This window comes from Polyodon spathula, chromosome 2 (genome assembly GCF_017654505.1).
Source record: "Polyodon spathula isolate WHYD16114869_AA chromosome 2, ASM1765450v1, whole genome shotgun sequence".
Lineage (NCBI taxonomy): Eukaryota > Metazoa > Chordata > Actinopteri > Acipenseriformes > Polyodontidae > Polyodon > Polyodon spathula.
This window is the reverse complement of record NC_054535.1, coordinates 100,394,507-100,404,107: the sequence shown is the minus strand read 5'-3', so window position 1 is coordinate 100,404,107 and position 9,601 is coordinate 100,394,507. Positions and strand designations below refer to the sequence as shown.

Genomic DNA, 9,601 nt, shown 5'->3' with positions numbered 1-9,601 from the left:
ATGGGGCTTACATTTAGAACACTTTAATGCTTAATCTATGAAACTGCTATGTTACTTTTGTCTTTTTGTCCCAGATATAATGCATATATAATGCACCACGGAAGCAACCAAACTGTACAAAACAAACAAACAAAAATACAATTTTGGTATAGTGGCTACTATGTATTTCCCTGAAGATACCAATTCAACACTTTGAATGATAAACTTAGTGTGTGTTACTACCAGCTCCAATTCAACACATTGAGGAGGTTGTGTGGAGAAAGGAGGCTGAGTGGTCCAGTAGTTAAAGAAACGGTTTTGTAACCAGGAGGTCCCTCGTTCAAATCCCAACTCATTAACCCTGAGCAAGTCTTTTGGCTGAGACGTTGTTGTTGTTGTGACTCTGCAGCTGATGCATGGTTCACACACCCTAGTCTTGTATCTTGTAAAGAGCTTTGTGATGTTGGTCCACTATAAAAGGTGCTATATATATATAGTCATGTCTTGGTACACCTTTATTGGGGATAAAAGGTGGTGCAGGTAGTAACACACAAGGAAGAATGAAAGGAACACATTGTAGGTGTTCCTTTCATTCTTGCTTGTGTATTACTTCTGGCACCACCTTTTATCCCCAATAAAGGTGTACCAAGACATGACTGTGTTATAACCCTGTAACTAAGCACACATCAACAGTTGTAGTAATACCCATGCTTTATTTTGACTTCATTACTAGGCAGTAACACACATTTAGCTTTTTAATATAAATGTAGTTATGGATTATGTATTATTCAGCATTAACATAATACTTAACTATGTCTTAAACAATGGATTTGGAACCCCTAAGCTGTTATCTAATTTTGAACATCTGAATGATTGTGTTGGACCAACACTGGTAAGGCAGCCCTAGCAATAAAAACACCACATACACTGCTGAAAGAGATGTAAAGACATCTATTGTACTGTAAGTTTGACATTAACAATTGGTAAATCCACGGTGCTAAATGTTGCTGAGGATTTCTCTGTCAGAATGCATGCATCACAGTGCAAACGCTTGGCTAAACAAATGTTCAGCACACAGATTAAACCTGCTTGTTGCTCTGTGAGGAGGCTTCTATAGCTGCCACTCTAAGGACCACTCATGCCATAATTGTACTTTTCTTAGTAAAAAAACGAGCCCCCATGCACAATGGAAGGGTTAGTCTATTGGTGTAATTGTACATAGTAAAATAGATTGGTCATTGACATGCTGAGTCCGTTTTCATGTATTAAGTAAAGTCTGGTAGATGTTAAACTTTTCTAGATTGTTGACTAATTGGCCATCAATGTTTGTTAATGTGGTAAACATTAATCGTATGACATGAACCACTTCATATCTGAAGTGACTGCTGTGTTTCAAAATCAATACCAACGACTCACAGTTTACAAAGTGTTCTTCTAGCATGGGCCAGATTAATCAAGGCTTTACACATAAATGCAATTTGCTCATGATTTTTTTTTTTTTTTTTTTTGGGGGGGGGGGTTTGCATTAAATGAAACTCTAGAAAACAATGAACACACCAGTTTTGTGACTAATTATGTAACATGAACGGCGCTATTTCATCAAGTATGGCACTAATTGTATTTTGGTGTAAACACTTTAATAATTTTGACCAGAAACTGTATGCTGTAAAGAAAGGCTGTCCTGTGTATTGTTATCTAATGAGAGGATTACACAAGTCGTGTCAGGACAGCATTCTATGTGCTTAGCTGGGGAATGTGTTATATGGCAATGAAAGAGTCTGTTTAATGAATGTATTAATATATTGGATTGTGCTTCACCATGCTGATCAATATGAGCTGTTCCCATTTCATTACATGCATTGGTCTGTAATACTACAGTGTGCGTGCGTGTGTTTGTGTGTGTGTGTGTGTGTGTGTGTGTGTGTGTGTGTGTGTGTTCGGATCTATAATTTATGCATTGACAGGGGCGCAGTGGAGAGCCTTATCTTCATAGTGCAGGAGATGTTAATGGTAAGGCAGAGCTTTCCTCTGATTTACTGACAATAGGGCCATTTCTTTAGTTACACAGTACAATAAAGACTTACTGTTGTCCAAGTGTGAAAATGCAGTCTGTAATACAGTAACAAACTTACTGAATGAACTAACAAATGACCTTCTTTCAAGATTAATTCGGTAAAGCAAGACGAGTTCTCCTTACAGTATGATACAGTGTATATATATATATATATATATATATATATATATATATATATATATATATATATATATATATATATATATATATATATATATATATATATACTCATATATATAGATATGTGTACATGTGGTGTTGCAGTCAGAGAGGTCTCCCAATAGGGTTATTAGGACAAAGACGTGAACTATTAACGTATACGTCGTGGGCGACAGGTAAATCTTTAAACTTTTGTAGGTCTCTTCTGCATTATCTGACTGCAAAGTCTCCAGCTTGCATTCCAAGAGGGCCATCAAGACATTGACTTTTCTAAATGAGTTTGACTGCTCCACCCTTGACTGTATTTAACAAATAACCAAGTTGATTCACATCAGTGAGGGCTGTGGTATTTGTAATAGTGGGGCTTGCTTGCCCATAGCCCAGTCTTAAAGTTAAGTATCAGTTATACAATTCAGTTATATATGTTTCAAGTGTAGAAATATATTAAGGCCAAAACACTTTGAAAGAATAATATCAGCCTTTACCAGCTAAGTTGCCTAGGCAGTTTTACTGGAAACATTATGGCTTGCCATACAAATTAAGGGTCAGACTTCAGAACACTACTCACATTGATGCTTAATGTTATTGGCAAAAGAAAATCATGTTTCAAAAATTGAATTGCTTGCTGACTGACACATGTCAGTCAGTCCCTTTCTTTTAATGATTTATATGTTACAAACCCTGATGTTACTACTTGCATTTTTGTGTTTTTTTTAAATAGCCACTGAAAAAAAAGATGGCATAGACTTTCCATGATACCTGGCTGTTTATAGTTGTCAAATTATGCAGCTAACTGGTGATACATTAAGAGTTCGACAAATAATATAATAACCCACATTATGCTATTATAACTTCTCTAAACCACATACTACCCAGTCAGAGAGTAATAGGCCTGTTTGGATGTGTTACAGTAGTTATTAAGACATCAATTTAAGAACTTGGAACAAGTCAAAAAAACAAGAATTGATTTCTGTAACAATCTGTCCACAGTTATTTATACAAAAAATTGCCCCTGCAGCTCATAAAATATTCAGAGTGTGTGTCATCTCAGCAGAAGATGGGTGATGTTTTGACATTTGAGAGGCAGCTTGGGGACAACAAGTCACAACAGCAATACTTGATGAAATGAGACACTGAAGCCAGTCGAAGGGGTTCAGCAGTGAACTGTCTGCCAACTCCAAAGCATTTTATCAGAATTGACAGGATAGTGGTTATTGTCTGTTTGACCGCACCTTGTTTGCAGATTCAGTCACGGGCTAGACAGGCTTAAAATGTGCCTTTAACCTTAATGTTCAAAGTAACGCCATTAGCTTTTCTTCCTCAGAATTTATGAGTAGGATATAGAAATTATGTATGATAGACTCTATGATAATAGCAGTATATGATTACTGTAATTTACTGCTGTAGTCAGTGAAACAGGACATCACCGTGAACAGGGATTGCAGCTAACAGCAGTTAAAAAAGCACACAGTTAGACTCTAATAGCAGTTTATGCAGTATGTAATATGTGTTGTTTTTAAAGAAACTGATTCCTTATGGAAGTTTACCATTTAATAGCCTGACACCTTGACACAGAGCTTCCTTCCAGTCAGGTATTTGGAGTATTGTAATGAATGACCCCTACTGGCTGAACAGACATGACCACAAATCCCACTGGGACATATTCTCCTTTAGCGAAACTGTAGCATGTCTGCCTTTAATGCCAGGGGTCAGTAGTTCAAATCCAAACCACAGTGAGTGTAAAAATATAATTAATTATAATTTTAAAAAAGCATTACAGTATGCATATTTTTTTCCAAGCAGGAGTTTAAAGTGGAAAACTGATTCCAAGTAGGAAGCAAGCATCTGAATTCCTGCAGCTTGTAAGACTCCTCACCCTGCTACCAGACTGACAGTACTCTGATCTCATCTGAACTAGCACAGTTCATCCTGGTCATTTCTTATGCTGAGGGAACACAAAGCCACTTTCTGGCTTGGAGCTTGTTTTCAGGAGACTAGGCTTCAGGCCATTGCATGGCACACCAGGGGAGATGTGGGGTTTGATACAGCAAAATTGCCTCAAACTAGGTTTTTTTATCTCCTGGAACCAGGTTTTAAGCAGCTGTTCCTGAAAAAGTGGCTTTGCGTTCCCTTAGCTTTAGTCCAGGCCCTCCAAGGAATACAAGGTGTTGAGGGACACAGTGTTGGGGAGTCAGTTGGGTGTAGCTTGCCCTTGGCTAGAAGTCCATCAATGCTGCAGCATGGTGTTGAATTAGACTGCACAGTTGATTTAAGTAAGCACTGCACTCAATTAAAAGCTGCCAGATAGTACCCGAATGTGTCACTGCTTTGGGACTGCCTGTATCTATATAAAACATGTTGATCGTAGCCAAGGAAAATGAAAGGGATTCTATGTTTTTTTAACAATTATTTTTATTCATTTTTCTAATTTCTTCCCACAATTTTGGAATGTCCAATTATTATTCAACCTTGCTCATCGCTGCAACCCCCAAACTAACTCAGGAGAGACAAAGACAAGCACTCGCGCCCTCCAAAGTGAGTGGCTTCAGCTTTTTATGCTCTGCAAGCCTGCCATGCAGCCATATTCAGAACTTACAGTGTCAGAGGACCATGCAGTTATGAGTGAGCCAGCCAATCTAACCCTTACCCCACCCAGGCAATGCCTGGCTAATTTCAGGCTACCCCCTGGGAACTCCCATCCACAGTTGTCAGTGGCATAGCTTGGATTTGAACCAGTGATCAACAAGCTATAGGGCACATCATGCCTTAGCCAAATGCACCACTCAGGAGCCCAAGGATTTGTATCTGTATCGTGTTCATGTTAATGTAAATGGGTGAAAGATCTATGTGACAGGGACACTAAAAACTCTTAAACTACTGTTGGGGGAAAGATAAGTATATATGTGTGGTATAGTCCCAAAGTAAAGGCTGGTCTATGCCTTTGAATGAGTAGACCCAGACACCAAACTGCAGTTTAGCACTTGTGCACACTTTTATTAGAATTCTCAAACTTAAATATTTGCCCTTTTCACAAGTTACGTGCCTTTTACAATGCAGTTTTTTACACAAACAAACACAGTCTCACACCACACATGAAGTGTGTTGCTAGCCTTTGGGTTGAAGCTACTCAACAGTTTTATATACATAAAGGCTATGATTGGCTGTGCTTAACAAGCTTGTTATCAAGCACATTCCCTCTGCCCTCAACAAATATGGCTTTGATGCCAAAAACACCTTTTTGCTTGTGGGCAGCAAGCTACCCCCAAGTGTACCAAGGTCCTAATACGTGCCATAATATGCAATAAAACAGTGAATGTAAAACAATATATATTTTTTTATTTGATTAACTTATCATCTATGTATGATGCCTTAAATCAGCCAATATAAATACAGCTCAACATGTTGTTACATTGATTTGTATGATTTCCAAAATGTTTTTTTTAAGAAATTAAATTTAGAACCTGATGCTAAAAAAAACACAAAACTCCCCATATGCAGCAAAGCTCCCCACATGCAGCAAAACTCCCCACATGCAGCAAAACTCCCCACATGCAGTAAAACTCCCCACAAGCAGCAAAACTCCTCACGTGCAGCAAAATTCCCCACGTGCAGCAAAATTCCCCACGTGCAGCAAAACTCCTCACATGCAGCAAAGCTCCCCACATGCAGCAAAACTCCCCACATGCAGCAAAACTCCCCACATGCAGCAAAACTCCCCACATGCAGCAAAACTCCCCACATGCAGCAGAACTCCCCACATGCAGCAAAACTCCTCACATGCAGCAAAACTCCTCACATGCAGCAAAACTCCCTACATGCAGCAAAACTCCTCACATGCAGCAAAACTCCCCACATGCAGCAAAACTCCTCACATGCAGCCCTCCTTACACACTATAAAGATTGTACAGTTGACTGCACACGAGCCATTGTTGACCTGGGATTCATTGTTGGGAAATGGAAATATCTTCATCAGATGTTGTTCCCTTGAGATGCCAAATGCCCTTAAAAGGGTACTTCTACAATAGAAGTACCCTACAATTTAAACTAGAAAGGAAGGGGGGAGAAATCAACAAAAAAACAGAAGGGAGACCGCATCAAAACAAGAACAACAACTCAGGTAAGACAACCATTAAATGTATTTATCTAAATGCTAGAAGTATCAGAAACAAAATTCTAGAACTTGAAGCTACTGCACTAACAGGTAACTATGATGTGATAGGTGTTACTGAAACTTGGTTGTCTGAGAGTGATGGGGACGAATATAATATTTGTGGGTATACACTGTATAGGAAAGACAGGCAGGACAGAAGAGGAGGAGGGGTAGCACTATACATAAGAAACAGCCTTGAAGCCCAGGTGTTAAACCTGGACAAAGAAAATAAAACTAGATCAATATGGGTCAGAATAACGGACAAAAATTCAAAGGGCATAATAATAGGAGCATGCTATAGACTGCCAGATTCAGACAGTGAGCACAATAATCTGTTATACAATGACATTAGAAATGCGTGTAGCAAAGGAGAAGCCATACTAATGGGGGATTTCAACTTCCCCCAAATAAAATGGGAAAACCCGATGGGTAGCACGAAGGATGAAATAGAAATTGTGGAAATGACAAATGACTGCTTCCTAACACAATTTGTGAAGGCACCGACTAGAGGGGAGGCATGCCTTGATTTAGTCTTTTTAAATAACGAAGATAGAATAACTAAAACAGAGGTCAGAGAACCACTGGCAAACTCAGACCACAACATGGTCTCATTTGAAGTGTTTTTTAAATCCCCAAAAGTAATGACTAAAGCTAAGGTTTACAATTTTAGAAAAGCAAACTATGAAGGTATGAAACAGAGACTAACAGAAGTAGATTGGAGTAAAATAGAGAAAACACCCACAGAAGAAGGATGGTTGTTCTTCAAAAATGTAGTACTAGAGGCGCAAAACAATTATATCCCTAAAGTAGACAAATCTAAATGTAAAACTAAATTGCCAAAATGGTTTAATAGATCAATTAAAAAAAATATTCAGCAAAAAAAGGCACTTTACAGAGCATTAAAAAAGGACCAAAAAGAAAGTACGCAGAAAGAGTACACAGAACTGCAAACGCAAGTCAAAAAGGAAGTTAGAAAGGCCAAGAGAGAAATAGAAATGAACATTGCTAAGGGAGCTAAAACCAATTCCAAAATGTTTTTCCAATATTACAACAGCAAGCGAACATTCAAAGAGGAGGTTAAATGTTTAAGAGATACAAATGGCAAAATCGTAGATGAAGAAAAAAAAATAGCAAATATATTAAATGATTACTTTTCACAAGTTTTTACAAAGGAAGATACTGACAACATGCCCCACATGTCATCCAGTTCCTATCCAGTTTTAAATAACTTTAGCATAACTGAGGCAGAAGTGTTAAAGGGACTAGGAGCTCTTAAAATAAACAAATCCCCTGGGCCAGATGAGATCCTCCCAATAGTACTCAAAGAAATGAAAGAAGTAATTTACAAACCGCTAACCAAGATCATGCAGCAGTCTCTTGACACAGGGGTGGTACCGACAGACTGGAAAATTGCAAACGTAATACCGATCCACAAAAAGGGAAACAAAACTGAACCAGGTAACTACAGACCAGTAAGCCTGACTTCTATTATATGCAAACTTATGGAAACTATAATAAGATCCAAAATGGAAAATTACCTATATGGTAACAGGGTCCTGGGAGACAGTCAACATGGTTTTAGGAAAGGGAGATCGTGTCTAACTAACTTGCTTGATTTTTTTGAGGATGCAACATCGATAATGGATAATTGCAAAGCATATGACATGGTTTATTTAGATTTCCAGAAAGCTTTTGACAAAGTCCCACACAAAAGATTAGTTCTCAAACTGAATGCAGTTGGGATTCAAGGAAACACATGTACATGGATTAGGGAGTGGTTAACATGTAGAAAACAGAAAGTACTGATTAGAGGAAAAACCTCAGAATGGAGTGTGGTAACCAGCGGTGTACCACAGGGATCAGTATTAGGTCCTCTGCTATTCCTAATCTACATTAATGATTTAGATTCTGGTATAGTAAGCAAACTTGTTAAATTTGCAGACGACACAAAAGTAGGAGGAGTGGCAAACACTGTTGCAGCAGCAAAGGTCATTCAAAATGATCTAGACAAGATTCAGAACTGGGCAGACACATGGCAAATGACATTTAATAGAGAAAAGTGTAAGGTACTGCACGCAGGAAATAAAAATGTACATTATAAATATCATATGGGAGATACTGAAATTGGAGAAGGAATCTATGAAAAAGACCTAGGAGTTTTTGTTGACTCAGAAATGTCTTCATCTAGACAATGTGGGGAAGCTATAAAAAAGGCTAACAAGATGCTCGGATACATTGTGAAAAGTGTTGAATTTAAATCAAGGGAAGTAATGTTAAAACTGTACAATGCACTAGTAAGACCTCATCTTGAATATTGAGTGCAGTTATGGTCACCTCGCTATAAAAAAGATATTGCTTCTCTAGAAAGAGTGCAAAGAAGAGCGACTATTGAATTATTCCGGGCTTAAAAGGCATGTCATATGCAGACAGGCTAAAAGAATTGAATGTGTTCAGTCTTGAACAACTACGTGGCGACCTAATACAAGCATTCAAAATTCTAAAAGGTATTGACAGTGTCGACCCAAGGGACTTTTTCAGCCTGAAAAAAGAAACAAGGACCAGGCATCACAAATGGAGTTTAGACACAGGGGCATTCAGAACAGAAAATAGGAGGCACTTTTTTACACAGAGAATTGTGAGGGTCTGGAATCAACTCCCCAGAAATGTTGTTGAAGCTGACACCCTGGGATCCTTCAAGAAGCTGCTTGATGAGATTTTGGGATCAATAAGCTACTAACAACCAAACAAGCAAGATGGGCCGAATGGCCTCCTCTCATTTGTAAACTTTCTTATGTTCTTAAGTCATCTTAATCTGTTCTCTAGGTGTTGAATACAAAATGCCTGAGAGGGCTGCTAATATATGCACTTTTTGTATAGCTTTGTCTTAAGAGCTTTTTCAGCAGGAATAATGAAACATACATTGAAACTGAATAAAATTGCAGTTCAATTTTATTGCAGTCTGAAATGTTGCAGTGACTGCCTTCACTTGGTGTATGTAGAATACTGTATAGGGTGCTGTACAACACAAGCACTAGAGAGAACACTGGCTACCCATTAGTGAATTTCCAATGAGGAAATGAAATAAAATGCTTGTTCTGGGTGTGTATGGGATGCACGGTTCTCCTACACAGGATTATGCATTGGTGATTAGTGCACGAGTGTCTTGTGCAGTGCTTGGCTTTGTTAAAATACAATATAATAATTGTGGTTATTAAAAGTGAAAATGAAGTACAGTAAAT

At 38.3% G+C, this 9,601-nt stretch overlaps 1 protein-coding gene across 2 annotated transcripts in view; it reads left to right on the top strand.

Moving 5' to 3' along the window:
* LOC121305293 (synaptic vesicle glycoprotein 2C-like) overlaps positions 1–9,601 on the top strand; it is a 68,135-nt gene that overhangs the window by 5,778 nt on the left and 52,756 nt on the right. The window lies entirely within an intron of this gene.